Source organism: Liolophura sinensis, chromosome 13, assembly GCF_032854445.1.
Source record: "Liolophura sinensis isolate JHLJ2023 chromosome 13, CUHK_Ljap_v2, whole genome shotgun sequence".
In the NCBI taxonomy this organism is placed as follows: Eukaryota; Metazoa; Mollusca; class Polyplacophora; order Chitonida; family Chitonidae; genus Liolophura; species Liolophura sinensis.
This window is the reverse complement of record NC_088307.1, coordinates 16690524-16712231: the sequence shown is the minus strand read 5'-3', so window position 1 is coordinate 16712231 and position 21708 is coordinate 16690524. Positions and strand designations below refer to the sequence as shown.

The window sequence follows — 21708 nt, the reverse complement described above, 5'->3', positions numbered from 1 at the left end:
AGCTTGAGTTTGGCCAGTGGTTACTGTTTGGTGAAGGGCGTGTGCCCCGTTGGATCAGGTATGTCCAAGCCCGTGTCGTTTTCGCCTGTAAACAGGCCAAGCAGAACTTTGTCTGTGTCAATCTCTACACGAAGCAGCCCGGCATTTTCTACGGCTGTCCAGAGGGACTTTATTCCTTTTCTGTCAAGCGTGTTAAATATCAAGACAGAGCTAATAAGTTTTCAGAAGAATTATTTAAAGAAACACTTCTATCTCCGCGTGTCTACAGTGGCTGGGCATAATGCCCTAGTGAGTAAATCCAATGTTGTTATAAATGGAACGACGTGGTCCATTATGCCCGCGTCGTCAGTTTACGTGAATCTGACGGCCCACTGGGCACCGGATGAAATGTCAGATGACACTATCGAGGCAGCTTTGAAACCCTATGGTGAATGCCTGGGTGTGACGAAACCCAGATTTTCAGACCCGGAGCTCTCACATGTTCGGACAGGTATTCGGGTTTACAGATTTAGGTGTCACAAAGTTCGTTATGTACCAAATTTTATTAATTTCGGTGGTGACATTGTTATGTTTACCTACCCCGGGCAAACCTATGAATGTCGGAAGTGTGGCCAAAAATCACACAAGGCGGCAGAGTGTAGGGCACTGTGGTGTTCTAACTGCGACGGTTTCTCCCCCCCATGAGAATCCTCATACAGAGAAGGACTGTACAAATCCATGCCGAATGTGTGACTTAGGGCTTCATACGGTCAGTGACTGTTGTGCGAGAGCAATGTCGTACGCGGCGCGAGTTAAGGGAAACCTACCGACTATGCGCCAGTATAATAAGGAAGACGCCGTAAAACAAGATGACATTGATGTTGACGTCAGCGACGATGAAGACCCATTCAACGCACCTGCTATGGAACTGGTTCAAGACAGCGAGGAGAACGAAGACGAAATCGACGGGAATGGTGACGACAGCGCCGATGAAGACGTCAGCGACGACGGCGAGTCTGATAAGGAGATGGACGTCCGGGAGAATACTAAGAACACCGAAGAAGTGGATGTTGGTGATAATGAAACGTCATCAGCTATCCCGAGGGTGAAGAATGTGGTCGTGGCTGACGTGCACGCTCCCGGCGTGCGTTCACCAGTCCCAGTGGAGGAAAAGCGAGCTAAGTTGGACAATGGCAGTACAGCCGAAGAGGCAGCGTCATCTATCCCGCCCAGTTCCCATCCTACTGATTATGATGGTGTTGATGCCGATCAGTCGTCAGACTGTATGACGCCGACTCCATCTCAGGAGGGGGACACCATGCTTCTGGAATACAGGAAAAGAAAATCGCTTGCTTCTCGTGCGAGGCAGCGAATGAAAAGAGACAAATGAGTTGTAGCGTAATTAGGACTCTCTTATTTGACCACAATGGGTATGTACGCTCTACCTTTACTTACTTGTATAATGAGCTTAAATAATATTCGTTTTGGGACTTTAAATATTAATGGTTTACGGGATCCGTCTAAACAAGAACATGTCAAGCAATTTGTTTTCGATAAAGGAATTGATGTACTATTCTTACAGGAAACACACTTCGAAAACTATAATGACACTAAATATTTGCAAATCCCAGGCGATGCAAGGTGGGCGTATGGGTCAAATCGAAGTTGTGGGGTGGGAATAATTATTAGGTATACGGTAGACTGCTTTATACGGAAAATACAGAGGTGCCCTAACGGTCGCTACATAAGCCTTAGGGTTGAGCTCAACAACACTGCTTTAAACCTTGTTTGTGTATATGCCCCTAATAATCCAAAGGAAAGAAAAGAGTTTATTTCTAATCTAGATAATGTGATGCAGGGCAGTGAGTTGGTTATTATGGGTGGGGATTTTAATTGTGTTGAGAGCATTGAATTAGATAGAGCTGGCTGTGCCACTAATGTAAGGAATGATGGAGTGGACGAAATTAATAATTTGAAAAGAGATTTTGGTATTTGTGATATTTTTAGGAAACTGCATCCGGATAAGAATTGTTACACGTGGTCTAGGCGCCAGTGTGCCAGTAGATTGGATATATTTTTTATCCCTAACGCTGTGTTTAAGTATGTAACCCAGTGTGATGCTGTACATGTGTCTTTTTCTGATCATTCGTGTTTGTTTTTTGATATCTCTTTTGAAGATGTCATTTCATGGGGGGCGTTCTACTGGAAGTGTAATACTTCTGTGTTAAATGACACGGAGCTTGTTGATGATATTAAATCCGTCTTCCATGATATTTTCTCTGTCTGTACAACTGGTCATGCAGATCTAATAGACAGATGGGAGACATTTAAAGGGGAATGTAAAGATAGGATTCGTAGTTACTGTAAGGAAAAATCTATGAACAAAAAACGTGATTTGTTGGTACTTGAACAAGAATTAAATGCGTTGAAATCTAGTCCAATCATTAACTGTGAGCGTATTGACAATGTGAAAAAGACTCTAAATGCCCTTTATAAGTCGAATCATGCGGGAGCGGTTATCCGTGCTAAAGCTGTTCATTTTGATCTGGGAGAAAAACCAACCAAATATTTCATTAGACGAGAAGTTGGTAGGGGCAGAAAGAAGATGATCAAAAGTATTACTTGTCATAGTGATTCTTCAATATCCCATGAATCTCAGGAAGGCATTGCTAAGTGTATGAGGTCGTATTATATGAAATTGTATACTGAACAAGATACTGACTCCTCCATTCAAGATGAGTTCTTGTCATCGCTTCCGATGTTAAATGACGATTGTAAAACTGCCTGCGAAGGCCTTTTGACTGAACAGGAGTTGTTTTTTGCAGTAAAAAATATGTCTAAAAACCGTTCCCCGGGATGCGACGGTTTGCCAGCAGAGTTTTATGTACAATTTTGGCCACTGTTTTCGGGTGTGTTTACGGATGTAGTTAATCACTGTTTTAACTTGGGTAGATTAAGTAATTCACAGCGTTCCGGGTTAATCACACTATTATGTAAGGTCCCCGACAATGCCGAAAGCATAAAAAACTGGAGGCCAATTAGCTTACTAAATGTAGATTATAAGATTGTTTCTAAAGCTTTGTGCAATCGGTTAAAAAATGTGATCGATACAATTGTACTTCAGAATCAGACATGTGGAATACCAGGCCGAAGTATTTTTGACAACCTTCACTTATTACGAAATACATATGATTATGTTGAACAAAAAGATTTAAAAGGATGCTTTCTTAACTTAGACCAAGAGAAAGCTTTTGACAGAGTAGACTGGTCATTTTTGTTCAAATGTTTAGAGAAATTTAACTTCGGACCCGACTTTTGTAAGTGGGTGCAATTATTATATACTGACATTACAAGTAGTGTTATTGTGAACGGGCACATAACAGAAGAATTTAAACTGAGTCGAGGTGTCCGACAGGGTTGTTCTTTGTCACCATTATTGTATGTTTTGTCCTTAGAGCCCTTTATAGCCGCCATTAGAAACAATGACGAAATTAATGGTGTACAGTTACCCGGCACAAATAAGGAAACAAGAGTGTCGGCATTTGCAGATGATACGACTGCAATTTTATCTGAAGAGAGTTCTGTTCCGCATGTAATTAAACTAGCAGAAAGTTATGGAAAAGCCTCAGGAGCAAAACTCAACTTGTTGAAAAGCACGGTTCTTCCCATTGGTAGCTGGGACGAAACTAACGTGCACAGTGGTGGGCTTAACATCACTACAAATTCAAAGATTTGTGGGGTATTTTTTGGACCAGATCAAACAGAACTCAATTCTGAGCGTGTTTTAAGTAAGGTAAAGAATCATGTATCAGCATGGAATGGAAGATATTTGACCCTACGGGGGAGGTCTGTCTTAATTAATACAGTTGCTTTAGCTGTTTTATGGTTTTCTGCACAGTGTACTCTGTTGCCACCTAAATGTGTCAATCAATGTTCCCAAACTGTGTTCAGATTTTTGTGGGATAACAAGCCCGAAAGTTTGAAGAGAGTTGTCGTACATAATAAAATAGGGAATGGAGGTCTAAACGTACATAATATAGATTGTAAAATAAAAGCACTTGTTACTCGGCATGTTTTAAAATTAATTCATGGAACAACAGCGGAATGGAAATACTTTGCCATCTATTGGTTGGGTTTACCCCTAAGACATGTTTGTCGTGAATTCTGTCGTTCCAATGTCCCACATTCTGAAAACATTCCACCTTTTTATAGACTGGCCTTGAGCGCCTGGAGAGAATTTACCACAGGTGTACAGCAACCTGTAACATTGTGTTCAATCAGGTATATTTATGAATATTTTGTAACAAAAATAGTACATTGTCCAAGAGCAATGGTGTCTATGCCGCATTTGGACTGGGTTAGAATATGGAAAACTGTTTTTCATCAATTCTTAGATCACAACTTGGTCAACTTCAGTTACAAGTTGGTTCATGACATTTTGCCCGTTAAGGAAAAACTTCTTAGGAGAAATGTAGCCACCGATGACTTGTGTGTTTTTTGCTCCCTGTCTGAAACTCGGCAACATCTGTTTGTACAATGTAAAATCGTTCAGGATGTGTTTAATGACTTTAACCGGATATTTGTTTTGTTTGCGAACTACCTACCAAATATGGACTCGGAAACATTAATTTACAAGGTATTCAATTCCACCTTTAACCAGGAAGTTAGAGCTGTGATAGTGTATGTCATATGTGTTCTTCAGTTTAGTATTTGGTGTGCACGCAACGACATAATATTTCAGAAAAAAAACAGGGATTCTGTTGCTATTGTTAAGGCCGCCAAAGGAATAATTAAAACCCGTATTCATGTTGACTTTTTTCGACTAGACAGGCCATCTTTCGAGAAAATCTGGTGTATAAACAAAGTCTTCTGTACATTACGGAATGATAAATTAGTGTATTTATTGAAATGAGCAGCTAATGTGCAATTGTTCTATTCACAAAGCAGTCATCTTTTTCTGTGATATTTTATTTTAATTAAGACTGCCTTGTGATTTCAAAAGTTTGTGATAGCCGGGTATTGTGAAATCTTGTGTATTTGATGACAATCTGGGAATAAATTCAACAATTTTCAAAAAAAAACGCGGATATCTTATTTACAGCAGAATAAAGGGATAGAAAATAAGAAAAAATAAGAAAAGAAATATTCATGTAGGATACTTTTTTTATTTCTCTTTACTTTTAACGACGGGTACTGGAAAAGAATTTGAAGAATATCAATAAAATATTTTTGTTGAAATACATCTGTGAAAGGCGTGACTCAAGATCTTATGAAGCCCTGTATGCATAAGTATTAGTATCAGTAATATCTTTATTCACCATATTAATAAGGATACACAGATGTGATCTTTATATATGAGATTGGTATGGCGGGATTAAAGTCTGTTGAGAGACCTGTGTGACATACAATGTATTGTTGAGAAATAGGCCGTGCGCATAGGGTGATTAAATGAATGTAACATATAACATAATATAAAGCATAATTGCACATAAAATACATGGAGAAATATCAAAGAGAAAACGTATATACACGGAGATCAAAGTGTATGGAGATGATTCTTTAGACTTGAAATGTGAAAACGAAATTGTAGTTTTGAGGTCTAATGTGATTTTCGGATTGGATAATTACCATTAATTATATAGTAGCAAAAACTATTAGATACACTTTGAGGGTGATGCATACATTTTTGAGATATCAGAGCAGTGGTAAACTTATTTATCTAAAAGATATGAAGAACTTTTAGCTTTGTAAATATCCCACACTGAACAAGGCGTTGTCATGGATACACAGTGTCTTGGTTTATTAACACGACGTTTCGATGTAGTTACTAAGATCGTTATCAGGTGAAAGATGATGTATATCCATAAGAATGCCTTGTTTAGTGTACCTTCATCCCAAGTTCCAAATGCCACTGAAAATACTACTTCCTTACCTTCTTTGAATACTTCTGTGTACCTTAACTTCCGGTACCGAAAAAGAAGTTTGAGAATATGTATGTGAAATGTTAAAATAAATGGAAGATAAGTAGACAGATAATGAAGAAAAGTATGGCAAATGGTGGCGGAAATTTTCGAGAATATAAGGTAGAATACTGGTGCCTATTTTCACACTAATGCTTCAGCTGTCAGGATGGCCGAGTGGTCTAAGGCGCCAGACTCAAGATTATAGATCTTCCCTGCTTCAGGGTGCATGAGAGTTCTGGTCCACGAATGTGGGCGTGGGTTCGAATCCCACTTCTGACATAGAGTTTTTGTCGCCCATTTTTCCCAATTTAAAACGCTTCCTACCTTTCGTACAACGCCGAATTCTTATTTACAGCAAAATAAAGGAAAGAAAAAAGAAAAAAATTATTCATGTAAACTTTTCTTTTTTTTAGTTCTTTTTAATTTTTCCGACGGGTGCTGCAAAAAAATTTGTAGAATATCAATAAAATATTTTTGTTGAAATACATCTGTGAAAAGCGTGACTCAAGATGTTATGAAGCCCTGTATGCATAAGTATTATTATCAGTAATATCTTTATTCACCATATTAATAAGGATACACAGATGTGATCTTCAGATATGAGATTGGTATGGCGGGAGCAAAGCCTGGTGAGAGACATGTGTGCCGTACAATGTGTTGTTGAGAAATAGGCCATACGTGTACGGGGATTAAATAAATCTAAAATATAACATAATATAAAGCATAATTGCACATAAAATACATGGAGAAATATCAAAGAGAAAACTTATATACACGGAGATCAAAGTGTATGGAGATGATTCTTTAGTTTAGTCTTGAAACGTGAAAAAGAAATTGTGGGTTTGAGGTCGAATGTCAATTTGTTGCATTTTTAAGTCCCCATAAGGCGCAATGTGCGTAGAAAATAGTTTGTATGGTAGAATGGAAGATAAAGGTTGTATCTGCGACTTAGGATTGGATAATTATCGTTAATTAATTGTTTTGTAAAATAGTAGTTAAAGCTGTTAGATAGACTTTGAGGGTGATGCATACATTTTTGAGATATCAGAGTAGTGGTAAACTTATTTATCTAAAAGATATGAAGAACTTCTTACTTTGTAAATATCCTACACTGAACAAGGCGTTGTCATGGATACACATTATCTTGGTTTATTAACACGACGTTTCGATGTAGTTACTAAGATCGTTATGAGGTGAAAGATGATGTATATCCATAAGAATGCCTTGTTCAGTGTATCTTCATCCCAAGTTCCAAATGCCACTGAAAATACTACTTCCTTACCTTCTTTGAATACTTCCGTGTACTTTAACTTCCGGTACTGAAAAAGAAGTTTGAGAATATGTATGTGCAATGCTAAAATAAATGGAAGATAAGTAGACAGATAATGAAGAAAAGTATGGCAAATGGTGGCGGAAATTTTCGAGAATATAAGGTAGAATACTGATGCCTATTTTCACACTAATGACTCAGCTGTCAGGATGGCCGAGTGGTCTAAGGCGCCAGACTCAAGATTATAGATCTTCCCTGCTTCAGGGTGCATGAGTGTTCTGGTCCACGAATGTGGGCGTGGGTTCGAATCCCACTTCTGACACAAATTTTGTCGCCTATTTTGTACCCTATCAGGATACACAGATGTGATCTTCAGATATGAGGATGGTATGTCGGGAGTAAAGTCTGGTGAGAGACCTGTGTGCCATACAATGTATTGTTGAGAAATAGGCCATGCGTGTATGGGGATTAAATGAATCTAAAATATAACATAATATAAAGCATAATTGCACATAAAATACATGGAGAAATATCAAAGAGAAAACTTATATACACGGAGATCAAAGTGTATGGAGATGATTCTTTAGTTTAGACTTGAAATGTGAAAAAGAAATTGTAGGTTTGAGGTCAAATGTCAGTTTGTTCCATTCCTCAGTCCCCATAAGGCGCAATGTGCGTAGAAAATAGTTTGTATGGTAGAATGGAACATAAAGGTTGAATCTGCGACTTAGGATTGGATAATTACCGTTAATTAATTGTCTTGTAAAACAGTAGCAAAAGCTGTTAGATAGACGTTGAGGGTGATGCATATATTTTTGAGATATCAGAGCAGTGGTAAACTTATTTATCTAAAAGATATGAAGAACTTTTTACTTTGTAAATATCCTACACTGAAGAAGGCGTTGTCATGGATACACATTATCTTGGTTTATTAACACGACGTTTCGATGTAGTTACTAAGATCGTTATGAGGTGAAAGATGATGTATATCCATAAGAATGCCTTGTTCAGTGTATCTTCATCCCAAGTTCCAAATGCCACTGAAAATACTACTTCCTTACCTTCTTTGAATACTTCTGTGTACTTTAACTCATGGCACTGAAAAAGAAGTTTGAGAATATGTATGTGAAATGCTAAAATAAATGGAAGATAAGTAGACAGATAATGAAGAAAAGTATGGCAAATGGTGGCGGAAATTTTCGAGAATATAAGGTAGAATACTGGTGCCCATTTTCGCACTAATGACTTAGCTGTCAGGATGGCCGAGTGGTCTAAGGCGCCAGACTCAAGATTATAGATTTTCCCTGCTTCAGGGTGCATGAGTGTTCTGGTCCACGAATGTGGGCGTGGGTTCGAATCCCACTTCTGACACAAATTTTGTCGCCTATTTTTCCCAATTTAAAACGCTTCCTACCTTTCGTACAGCGCGGATATCTGATTTACAGTAAAATAAAGGAAACAAAAAAGGGAAAGTAACTTGGTGTCCGGAGAGTGCAGACGTGTTTCACGAGCTCCTGGCAAAGACTGAGTACAACAACAACGTGAGGAATTTCGTTCGGGGCAGCTGTAGTGTGCCGGAATTGTACTGAGCTTGTTAAAGGTAAAGATTGTTTTGGGCCTAGCCCTAATTCTGTAAGGATGTCGAAACCTGTGTCGTACAACCCTGTAGCCAAACCTGATCGAACCTTGCCTGTAGCGATTTACACGCAGAGTAATGACTGTTTTTCTAGCGCTGTTCAGAGAGACTTTATTGGTGTGTTGTCTGACTTGATTGACATAAAGGCAGAATTAGTCAGCTTCCAGAAGAATTATTTGAAAAAAAAATGTTCTACGTTCGTGTGGCCACTCTGGCAGCTCAGCAGGTTGTTGAGTAAAGGGAATTTTGTTATGGGGAATACTATGTGGAGCATTGTGCCGGCGAGCTCGATCTACATGAATTTAACTGTGCACCGGGCCCCGGACGAAATGTCCGATGACATAATAGCGGCGGCGTTACAGCCTTACGGGACATGCCTCAGTGTAAACAAACCTAAGTTTTCCCAAGCTGAGATCGCTCATGTAAGGACTGGCATACGAGTGTACAGGTTTCGGTGCCATAAGACCAGGTACGTGCCGAACTTTATAAGTTTTGCTGGTGATGTGGTGATGTTTACATACCCTGGCCAGATTTATGAATGTAGGAGATGTGGGCAAAAGAATCACAAGATTGCCCAGTGTAAATCGGTGTGGTGTGAGAACTGCAATGGATTTTCTCCTCATGAAAATCCACACGGGGAAAAAGACTGTGACGATTTGTGCCGCTCGTGCGGCTCTTCAGCCCACACCATCAGTGAGTGTTGTGCCCGTGCGTGCTCGTATGCAGCACGGGTGAAGGGTGACAACGTAGCAGTGTCACAGGCTACTGTTGTTCGCATGGAACATAACGACGATCAGGAGGGCGAGGTAGATGTGGAGGGGGAGTCCGTTACCAGTGAGTCCGAGTGGGGAGAGGAGGAGGGGGACAGTGTTGATACTGACTCTGCTGAAAGCTTATCCGACGAGGACGGTGAGCGAGAAGGCTGTCTGATAGCGGCAGGGGGAGAGACTGAGCCAGAGCAGGAGGTAGTGCAGGCTGACTGCACCGTGGCGTTCACCGAAGCTGGGGTAAGTGCAGTTTCTTCTCGGCAGTCAGGACCGGAACAGAAAAAGCGAAAACTAGAGGAACGTGAGGCACTTACTAGTGTCAGTGATTCACAGCTTGTTGGGGCAGTGAACGAAGTTTCAGATTGTTTACGAGTTATTGAAACCCAGGATTCAAGGAATGATACAGTGGCTGGTTCTCAGGCTGATTTACATCCGAAATGATGTAAAAAAGCACCAAGTTAGAGACTTTGTATTCGAAAATAATATTGACATACGTTTCTTACAAGAAACGCATTTTGTCTGTTATAGTGACACTAAAAAACTCAATATCCCTGGTGATTGCAGGTGGGCTTATGGTTCGACTCAGAGTTGTGGTGTCGGAATTATTGTTAGATATTCTGTGGATTGCACAATTAAGCATGTGCAATGCTGTCCTCAGGGTCGATATGTGGCGATATCAGCAGTCATAAATGATACGCCGGTTAAATTAATATGTATATATGCACCTAATGCGCCTGTTGATAGGAAAGAATTTATTCGGAATATGGACAAACTTATCGCTGGAAGTAGTCCTGTAATTTTAGGTGGTGATTTTAACTTTGTTGAAAACAATAACCTGGACAAGTATGGAGGTGATCCATTAGCAAGACTTAGTAACTTTGGTAAAATTGAAATGAACTGCTTAAAACACGATTTTTCGCTTTGTGATGTTTACAGAAAACTGTATCCAAATAGTCAAGTGTATACATGGTGTAGGGGTCAGGTAGCATCTAGAATCGATAGATTTTATGTATCTACCTCATTACAAGAGTGTGTTACATTGGCTGATTTTGTTCCCCTATCCTTTTCAGACCACTTATGTATTTTTATTGATTTGTCTTTTAGAAATGCCTTTGTGTGGGGTCCAAGCTATTGGAAGTGTAATGTGTCGGTGCTGGGGGAAGCAGAATTGTTACATAGTATTGAGAAATTGCATGAGGACATTTTTGGGACTGGGTATATAGTAGATATTATTGAAAAGTGGGATTATTTCAAAGCCAAAGCCAAACAGATGATTCAAGAATACTCTGGAAAGAAAAATAAGGTATCAAAGCAAAAGCTAAGGGATTTAAATCAAGAACTGAACAGTCTGAAATCTGACCCAGTAGGGAACAAAAATGAAATTTCTAGGCTGAAAGCCACTATAAACGGTATTCAGGCAGAAGGTAAAAGGAGCTGAATAATTGGAGCTAAGGCTACCCATTTTCCAGACAATGAAAAGCCAACAAGGTACTTTCTACGACGTGAATCTGGGCGTTCTAAGAAGAAAATGATAAAATCTATGAAATGTCATAGAGACGAATCATGTATACATGACAAACAAGCAGACATCTCTAAATGTGTGTGCAGTTATTATAAGAGTTTGTATTCTTCTCAAGGGGTTGACACAGATGCCCAAAATACGTTTTTGTCCTCCTTGCCCTGTTTGAACAGTGCTGATAGGGGTGCCTGTGAAGGAATTATGTCAGATGATGAATTATTTGCTGCCCTTAAAGGCATGTCTAAATATAAGTCACCAGGCAGTGATGGTTTGCCATGTGAATTTTATCTTCACTATTGGTCAGTTATTGGAGACACATATACCCAGGTTATAAATCAATGCTTCAGCCAGGGCTGCTTGAGCTTACGCCAGAAGTCAGGTTTGATAACATTGCTGTGTAAAGATATTGAAAATTCGAATATGATAAAGAACTGGCGTCCTATCTCTCTGTTAAATGTAGATTACAAGATATTGTCTAGAGCCTTATGTAATCGTCTCAAAGTAGTGGTGGCTAGTGTTGTAGACAAATGCCAGACATCTGGTGTTCCTGGCAGATCAATTTTGAATAACGTGCATCTATTAAGAAGTACATATGACTATGTAGGTCAAAAAGAATTGGATGCTTGCTTTATTAGCTTAGACCAAGAAAAAGCATTTGATAGGGTTGAATGGTCTTTCTTATTTAATTGTTTAGAAAAGTATAATTTTGGCCCATCATTTTGCAGATGAGTGAGGTTATTATATACTGATATAAATAGCTCTGTATTAGTTAATGGTTATGTTACTGAACAGTTTGCTCTAGAAAGAGGTGTTAGACAAGGATGTGCATTATCACCATTACTGTACATACTTACTTTAGAACCCTTTATAAAGGCTGTCAGGCAGTGTGAAAGAATTAGAGGTATACCTATGCCTGGTACAAGCAGACAGCCTAAGATTGCTGCACATGCTGACGACGCTACGATTATTGTGTCTGATGAAGAATCAGCTCATCATGTTATTAAATTGGTCCATGATTTTGGGAGAGCATCAGGGGCTAAACTTAATGTGGCTAAAAGTGTGGTACTTCCTATTGGTACATGGAAGGTCAGTGACGATACTGTAGTCGGCTTTAGGACTGTTGAAAACATTAAGATATGTGGTGTATATTTTGGTGAAAACCAGGAAGATCTAAACATTGAACGTGTACTCAAGAAAGTAAAAAAAAATGTGTCATGTTGGGGTGACCGGTACCTTACAATGCGGGGCCGGGCTGTTATAATTAACACTGTTGCCTTGTCTGTTCTGTGGTATATTGGCCAATGTTTTATCTTAACAACAAAATGTATTTTACACTGTACTCAGCATGTCTTTAAGTTTCTTTGGAATGGCAAACCAGAAGCTATTAAGAGATCTGTTTTGTTTAATGCATATGATAACGGTGGGTTAAATATCCACAATATTTTTTGCAAACTGAAGGTATTTGCAGTCAAACATGTCTTAAAATTATTGAATGACACTGAAGCGGATTGGAGATATTTTGCTATTTACTGGCTTGGAATTTCACTAAACCAGGTTAAGCCAGAGTTTGCGAGGTCAAGCTTACCGCACTCGTTAATGCTCCCAGCCTTTTATAGGTTTGTGTTGTCTGCCTGGAAAGAATTTTATCATGGTCAACAGTTATCTCCAGCAATATTTCACAATAAATTTATATATAGTGCCTTTCTGTCCAAGATTTCTGAACCTCTGAGAGTTGTAGCTTCTCAACCAATGTTACCGCGTCCTCGGATATGGCGTACAGTGTTCAACACCTTCCTGGATAACAATCTTATAAATTTTTCGTTTAAATTAGTTCATAATATTCTGCCTGTCAAGGAGATTCTCTTAAGAAGAAATATATGCACAAATGATTTGCATAGATTTTGTGGTAAATCCGAAACCAGGAATCATTTGTTTGTAGAATGCAACGTTACACAACAGGTACTGTTGAATTTTCAAAGGCTTTTTTGGATGTATGGAAGCTTTTTCCCTGCTTTTTCAGAGAAGGATCTAATACACAAATTGTTTGGTGTTCCGTTATCAAAGGACGAGAATTCAATGTACACATATCTTATAACAGTTTGTTTGTTTTGTGTATGGTGCGCTAGAAATGAGGCTGTTTTTCAAGGTAAAAGGAAATCTGTTGCAAGCATAGTTACTTCTGTTAAGTCATGTGTAAAATCACGAGTTTGTTCAGACTTCTGCCGTCTCAGTAAAGTCAACTTTCAGAAAACATGGGCCAGAGGAAACGTTATATGTGCTATTGACAACTCAAAGCTTAAGTTCTTTCTGTAATGGAATACTTGATCTGTTGTAAATACATAAACCGTGCATAAATGTAAAAAGACGACAGCCCACATCTACTGTGATAAAGATATTGTTTTAATTGGGCTGATGTATTATAATGTCAACTCTGTATTTGTTTATTGGGAATAAATTATTTTATTTTCAAAAAAAAAAAAAAAAAATAAAGGAAAGAAAAAAGAAAAAATTATTCATGTAAACTGTATTTTCTTTTTATTTCTCTTTACTTTTACCGACGGGTACTGGAAAACAATCTGCAGAATATGAATTAAATATCTGTGCAAAGCGTGACTGAAGATCTTATGAAGCCCTGTATGCATAAGTATTATTATCAGTAATATCTTTATTCACCATATTTATAAGGATACACAGATGAGATCTTCAGATATGAGAATGGTATGGCGGGAGCAAAGCCTGGTGAGAGACATGTGTGCCGTACAATGTATTGTTGAGAAATAGGCCATGCGTGTACGGGGATTAAATGAATCTAAAATATAACATAATATAAAGCATAATTGCACATAAAATACATGGAGAAATATCAAAGAGAAAACTTATATACACGGAGATCAAAGTGTATGGAGATGATTCTTTAGTTTAGTCTTGAAATGTGAAAAAGAAATTGTAGGTTTGAGGTCAAATGTCAGTTTGTTCCATTCCTCAGTCCCCATAAGGCGCAATGTGCGTAGAAAATAGTTTGTATGGTAGAATGGAACATAAAGGTTGAATCTGCGACTTAGGATTGGATAATTACCGTTAATTAATTGTCTTGTAAAATAGTAGCAAAAGCTGTTAGATAGACGTTGAGGGTGATGCATACAATTTTGAGTTATCAGAGCAGTGGTAAACTTATTTATCTAAAAGATATGAAGAACTTTTTGCTTTGTAAATATCCTACACTGAAGAAGGCGTTGTCATGGATACACATTATCTTGGTTTATTAACACGACGTTTCGATGTAGTTACTAAGATCGTTATCAGGTGAAAGATGATGTATATCCATAAGAATGCCTTGTTCAGTGTATCTTCATCCCAAGTTCCAAATGCCACTGAAAATACTACTTCCTTACCTTCTTTGAATACTTCTGTGTACTTTAACTTCCGGTACTGAAAAAGAAGTCTGAGAATATGTATGTGCAATGCTAAAATTAATGGGAAATACGGAGACAGATAATAAAGAAAAGTATGCCGAATGGTCGCGGAAATTGTGGAGAATACAAGGTAGAATACTTCATTACATTAGGTGCTTTAAAGTGAATAATTTGTAAGAGATATTACATCTTTGTAAAATGTCTTCAGTTGAGATTCCTGAAGACAAAAGGCAATAGGATTTAATGACTGAAGCAATAAAATTAAAACCTTTAATAAAATTAAATTCCATTGTATAATATTGTCACATACAGACTTTCTGGAGGGAGGCATATAGGAGATTTTTCTTTATGTTTGGACCGAAGGCGACCCTTCCTGGAAGATCGACCGGAAGATTTCCCTGGTGGAGGTTACGTATGTATCACATCGGCAACCCGTGCGGAAGCACCACCGGCCTCCAGCGATCCAAACTTACTAAAGGTAAGATCCGTGGTGGCCTTAGATGGACGCTTTGTGGGGCCACTAGGTTTATTAGGTTTATTATTATCATAAGATTTATTGCCGGACTGTGTTTTAGCATTTTTGTTTTGAAGTGCTTAGGTTCAGGTTTATTAGTTTGTTCTGTACTATTTACTAGTTTTATTTGTTATTTGTGCTGAGTTGATCTGAGTTGAGCAAGAATTATGCGCACTTTGAGTAGAAGGTTCGAAAGAGATAGAACTAGGAGACAGTCATTGAAAGTGATGAGAATTCGGTTCCGATGGTTATTCAGACGGCGAAAAAGTATAAAAAGGCATCAGGTACCAAATTAAATTGTATAAAAGCTCATTCTTGCCTTAGGGTAATTTTGATTACCCAGGGCATGATGTTAAGATATGTGAAGTTTATTTTGGCAAACATCAAGCGGAACTGACTTCCAAGCACGTTGTAGAAACACTTAAGAAAAGAATGGGAGATATTTGTCCCTAGGAGGAAATGTGCTTTTGGTAAATTTTGTTCTGTGTCAATATTATGTTTCACAGTTCTGTATTTCGGTGTCTGTGAGAGAATAGACCGGAATGTTTTAAGAGATCAGTGGCTTATATTTGTTTTATAATAATGGTAAGATGAATATTACCAATTTTGAATGTAAATATAAATCGTTGTCGGTCCGGCATATTGTAAAGTTATTGTATGATACAACTGCTGAGCGGAGATACTTTGCCATTTATTTGATTGGGATGTCACTAAGAATATTTAGCACTGAAATCTCAGAAAGCATACCCATGTACTACTGATGGGCACTTAGTGCTTGGCGTGACTTTTATAATGGCCAACCTTTACCTCTTGTCATTTTACGACCATGACCATTTATAACAAACTTGTTGAAAAAGTTGCAGAACTTCCTCAACTGGTAATTAAATATCCAGGGCTTCGGTTGAATATTAGTTGGAGCCAAGTGTTTAACTCCTTTTTGGGATCACAACTTGGTTAATATCTGTTTCAAATCGGTGCATGGTATCTTGCCAGTTATGCAAAGACTATTAAAAAGGCACGTACTTACTGAGGATAGATGTATGTTTCGTCAAACATCTGAAATTGTTAAGCATTTCTTTGTGGAGTGTACAATTGTTTGTCAGGTTTTTGCTGTCTTCAACCACATTTTTATGTTATGTGCTTGTTTTTCCCCGAGTCTAAATGACAAGGTGTTAATATAATTTTTTTTAGAATATTGATGAACAAAACAGACCTGTATGTTAATATTCAATATCCGTTCACTCTTACATATGGTGGAGTCGCAACGAAATCGTATTCATTCAATTAGTGTTCAGGAGAGATGCCAAATCAGCGATAACTGTGATAAGGAGAATAATTCGAAGTATAGTTTAAGTTGACTTTGCACGACTGTACGACAAGACGGATAGTTTCAATTTTGACATTGTAAATTATCCTGACTTGGACAGCAATATACCGGAGGCTCCTGCTTATGGCGTGTACACATCTCGCCTTGTAGCATCTGTTAGATCCTGCGTGTTGTGTGACGATTTCAAGCAATGTCACAAGTTATTACAGTAAAAACCATTGTGTCAAGGTTATTCCATCAAACACTCCATGTTTCTTAAGTTTTACAATGAGTGTGATCCTCTTGTACGTAAATATCGTTAGAGCGTCCAGCATCTCTGGCGTGTAGGGATGTATATTCATCGTGTTAAATTATATCGCCCTTTGGATATATGAACAGTCGCAATCAAAGCGTAAATGAGATACATATTTTATTATCAACAAATTATATTTCAAAATGGTGCACAGTTTGAATGCTGATTTCACTCAGTTACGTAGAACATGCCTTGCGTCTTATCAACATCATTGAAAACTGTTGACTGCTTCAGTTAGCATGATTTCTTCCTATATTTGTACTTTATATACTTTCTGAGTTCTTTGGCAGTTTGTGTTAAACGTTGTTGTGGGAATTGGCCTTGCGATTATTGACCCGGAACGCCCTTTTTGGTCGACGGTTGGTATCGGTATACGAATGTCTGTTTTGACGCATAGATGCAACAATGTTTTAAGAATATATAGTTCAAAAATAATGTGATTTGTATAATAAGTAATGACACAGCTGTCTTTCTTCTTTAAGTATCTAATCCTCCTTTAAGGCTTCAATATAAACAATTCTTTAAACATTGCAAAGTTTGACTTGGAAAACTTTTCGTTGTTGACGTCATATGGTTGTTTATCGCGGCCATTCTGGACTTTTTATCCTGAACAGATAAAAATGCCATAGTACACACTTTACCCAGCAATAATATTATTAATATCAGCAGATATTTTCAACAGGGTAGTATAATTATTTGACAGCATCGCCGAGAATGTTGTCATTTAATGGCTTATGTATATTTTTCATTTAATTCTACATGAGACAGAAATGTAAAATAAAACTGGCATCAGTTCGATAATATGACAATAAATCTATTTAACGGGGCCTCCGTGGCTCAGTTGGTTAGCGCGCTACAGCAGCGTAATGACCCAGGAGCCTCTGACCAGTGCGGTCTCTGTGAGTTCTGGTCCAGCTCATGCTGTCTTCCCATCCGGCCGTATGTGGGAAGGTCTGTCAGCAGCCCGCGGATGGTCGTGAGTTTCCCCGAGGTCTGACCGTTTTCGTTCCACCAAAATGCTGGCCGCCGCCCTATAAGTGAAATAGTCTTGAGTATGGTGTAAAAAAACCAATCAAATAAATAAATAAATAAATAAATCTGTTTAACGAGAGAGGGTATCTGGAAGAACTTTGATGATTGATGCTTATGTGACAAAATCTATGGCCTTTCATCTTATTAATGCCTAGCGTGATCAAATGATTTTATAACAGCGTTTGGTGGCAAATACATTAACCAGTGCTTGATTGAAGTCGACTTGCCTTCCCATTGGTGCATACATATGCACTTATTTATACAATAATTATACACCTGGGTTGACCACAGTTCATTCGTTTGATATACATATATAACCGGTTAGCTTGTTGAGTAAACGTGTAACGCGAGCACCATGACTGACAACTCTAGTTACACCGATGACACGTGGCAGGTGGACCTAAACACAAGGCTTATTATTTCTATAATTTTTGGCGGCATCATCCTTGTAGGAATTGTAGGAAACGTTTTGGTAATTGGCTTGATAGTGCTAGTGAAGAAGCTACACTCCACGGTGAACCTTTGTCTGGCATGTCTGGCTGTGACTGACTTGATGGTTCTGGTTTTCGTGCCCATTTTGTCATGGCATCTTCTTTACGAAGTGGACGATTCTTCTATAGGATTGAATTTCTGTAAGTTTCTCTGTATATTTTTATTTTGATTAACCTTGCCTACACTGTATCTACCGTTACAGTTGTAAGATATTTCAATGGTAGTCTTGTTTGCAAGAAGATGTTTTAATATTAGTCATATGATCAACAAACATTTCTTATACTCGTCAACTTTCAAACTCAATTAAAACGATGAACAACCAAACTCATCTTTCCTTGTTGTATTTCATGTAAAACGATTTCATTAACTATGGTAAACCATGTACTATGAAACGTACGGCCAGAGAGGAATCCAGCATGGGCTGGACTTGAACTTACAGCGACCGCATTTTATAAATTACGTATTTACAGATACTTAAATACATTGCTACAAATAACCAAATTGTTTCTACTTGTGGCAACGTGACACATTTTGTGAGAGGTCAAGTGTTACACTTTTTAGAATAGAGAGTGACGTTTACCTAGTTAACCATTGTTCTGAAGAGTTGTGCATCATTTTTACCTGATCGTCACTTACAGCTTAAACTGTCTGGGTTTCTCATAGCAACCGATGATGAAATATCTTGCTCTTTCGTTTTCAGGTATTTTCCTCAACTCCATTGAGAGAGGAGCTATGATCTGTTCGGGTCTGATTTTTTTGCTTGTTGGTGTGGAGCGCTACACGGTCTTGTGTTATCCCCTGAAGTCGTTAGGATGGTGGTCACACAGAAAAGTCTCCCTGCTGTTGCTTATCATCTATACGGTCACCGTCGGGATTTGCGTTCCTTATGGAGTTGCCGGGAGATATGAGGAAAAGATACTTTATGACAACATAACAGAAATATATTGTTACATAGACTGGGACATTCCGTGGGTGGAGCCTTATGAAACTGTTCTAATTACTGTGTTCTATTTCTTACTCATTCCCGTGTTGTTTTTACTCTACGCCATGATGATTATTTCTTTGAGGACACAGCTGCCACAAAATAACATTCAAGGAACCGGTGGCAGAAAATCATCAAAGTCTCGTTTGCAAGTAATTATTATGCTATTGGTTGTACTTAGTGTTTTCGTTATATGCCTTTTACCATTTAAAGTTTACCTTTTTGTAGATATCCATGCTCCGCATGTCATTGAACCTATGGATGACAAGTCATTTTTTATTATGAACTGGTTTATTCGAATAGTACAGTATATCAATTACGCATCAAACCCGCTTTTCTATTTTCTGATGTCTGATAATTTTCGGCAAGCCTTTAAGGAAGTCTTCTGTAGGAAATGAAAACGGTGCACCAGCCGCGATCCATTCAAACAATTTCTTAATTTAATTTAATTCTTTAATTATTTAACGAGGATTTCACACAGCCTAATGGCTACTACGGAGATTTCCTCAAAGCATCAATTAACAACATAATAGCTAACGAAGTACATACATATGGAAATACATACTTCAGATAACGAAATATAAGTTGAAATAAATTTATTATTATTTACAATGTTAACATCGTTATTACCATTACCATGGCCATAAAATCTTTCTGTACCATTGATAAATTTATGTACACATTGAAAAACAAGTTTATTACCTTCGTAATTTAGATCTTTAGAGCCAAAAAAATCGTGTTCATATATATCGTGTCTCAGAGCTTTTTGCTCTGTATGTGTCCGTTATTATGTTTAGGAACACAAATGCCTTACTCGGACACTGTGAATTCTGACTGGGTAAGGTATTTCCGATACATACAGACGTCAGAGACGATATTCTAGTCGTAATGAAAACGTGGTCTGATTAAACAGCTTTAAACACCCGACAATTCTCGGTGTGATTAAGTTTAAACAGGAACCGGAACCTGGACAAACGGAAAGAGTGACATTAATGCGTGTTCTTTAACTGACTGCCAGACAATGTGAATACAAGTAGATATTTTGCAAATTAAATGTCATCAACACGACGGATAATCACGCTGACCAATCCGAAACAGTGACGCCATCAATCCGTCATTTGTTCAATGTTGTGGGATAAACTTTGCATATCATTACCTGAATATATCTTCTAAAGCATCAGTTTAGCCTGACACGTATGACGAAATATGTAAGAGTTAGGAAGAGCTAATTATTTACATTTAATCTAATAAATCACGAAGACATAGGGCTCTCCTTGTAAGCAAGGCATGCAAAATTGATACGTACCAGTGGAGTGATCGATGTTTTGTTTGTGAAATAGCTTAGTTAATCTTTTGTTGTTGTTGCAACGCAACTGGTGGAAGGGCAGCATTTAGGCCTTGTGTATGTTATGTGCTGCTAGAATAGAACATCCGTACGTACATGTTTATAGCTGTGTGTGTGTAAGTAGCTCATTAGCCAAAACATATCAAACTATACATAACAAATGGTTAGGACAAAAATACCTATGCCATCCAGAGAAAGCTACTCCCTCCCCCAAGAACTATACTGTAAAAAGCCAGACCCACCACTGGCAGGATATACGAACTGTTTATATGAGCGAGTAAGTAACTAGGGTTTAACGTCGTACTTAGCAATTTTTGAGTCATATGACGACGAAAGAATCCTTAGAGTGCATGTAATGTGCCTCCTTGTTGCAGGACTGATTTCCACCGCTCTTTTGTCTAGTGCTGCTTCATTTAGACGGCTTAGTAAGCCGCCTCACGCGAGCCATTATACTGACACGCGTCAAGCGGTCTTTGCACTATCCCCTTGATGTTGAACGTCAAGCAAGTAAACTACAACTATCTGAACTTGTGTATGCTTAAATTTAATGACAATCTAATCATTTTTTTCATAATTACCTCCTTTTAGCACTTTGCATACATGTAGTAGTGCTGTTCCATGTATCCAAATTTTCTTCAAGCAACTCTTCAGAAAGTACTCCATGGTATTCCATGCAACTTACCATACCCTATCATCTACACTTGTGCATGCCTAAGTTCAGTTACAAGCGAGTAATTATTTTTATCATTACTCCCGTGCAATAATGGATTTTCATGCACACCGATTTTTCCAGGTAACTCCTGTTAAAATATTGCACCAGTTTCCCTGGAACTTTGTGCATATCGTTTACATCATCTAAATGATTAAAAATCATGACTGTTGGGCGATGGAAAAGGGGTATTTCGGGCATCAGGATTCTAGATCACTTGAGTAATGGTTTGCACCAACTACAAGGATATTTGGATATTTCGTTGAAAAGTTGGCCAAGATTTATTGCACAGGCTACCGATAAAAACCCTTAAATCAACTTACAAATAAACAAAAATATTTAATAAAAACTTCATCTTCTCTTGCTCTATTCGGTATAAGAAGATTTACTTCACCAGAGCTTTTCAAAATAATGCTTTACTTATTTATGGAGATTAAATCTTTCAACTTACATACAGATGCATAAATC

The 21708-nt window shown here is 38.1% G+C and overlaps 3 non-coding genes across 3 annotated transcripts; all 3 read left to right on the top strand.

Moving 5' to 3' along the window:
- Positions 1-6102: 6102 nt before the first annotated feature.
- Trnal-caa (transfer RNA leucine (anticodon CAA)) lies at positions 6103-6221 on the top strand. Its single transcript has 2 exons — positions 6103-6140; positions 6176-6221. It is a non-coding gene; the product is annotated as a tRNA-Leu (tRNA).
- A 1194-nt stretch (positions 6222-7415) lies between these two features.
- On the top strand, positions 7416-7534 carry Trnal-caa (transfer RNA leucine (anticodon CAA)). The gene is made up of 2 exons: positions 7416-7453; positions 7489-7534. It is a non-coding gene; the product is annotated as a tRNA-Leu (tRNA).
- A 930-nt stretch (positions 7535-8464) lies between these two features.
- Positions 8465-8583, top strand: Trnal-caa (transfer RNA leucine (anticodon CAA)). The gene is made up of 2 exons: positions 8465-8502; positions 8538-8583. It is a non-coding gene; the product is annotated as a tRNA-Leu (tRNA).
- Positions 8584-21708: the final 13125 nt, after the last annotated feature.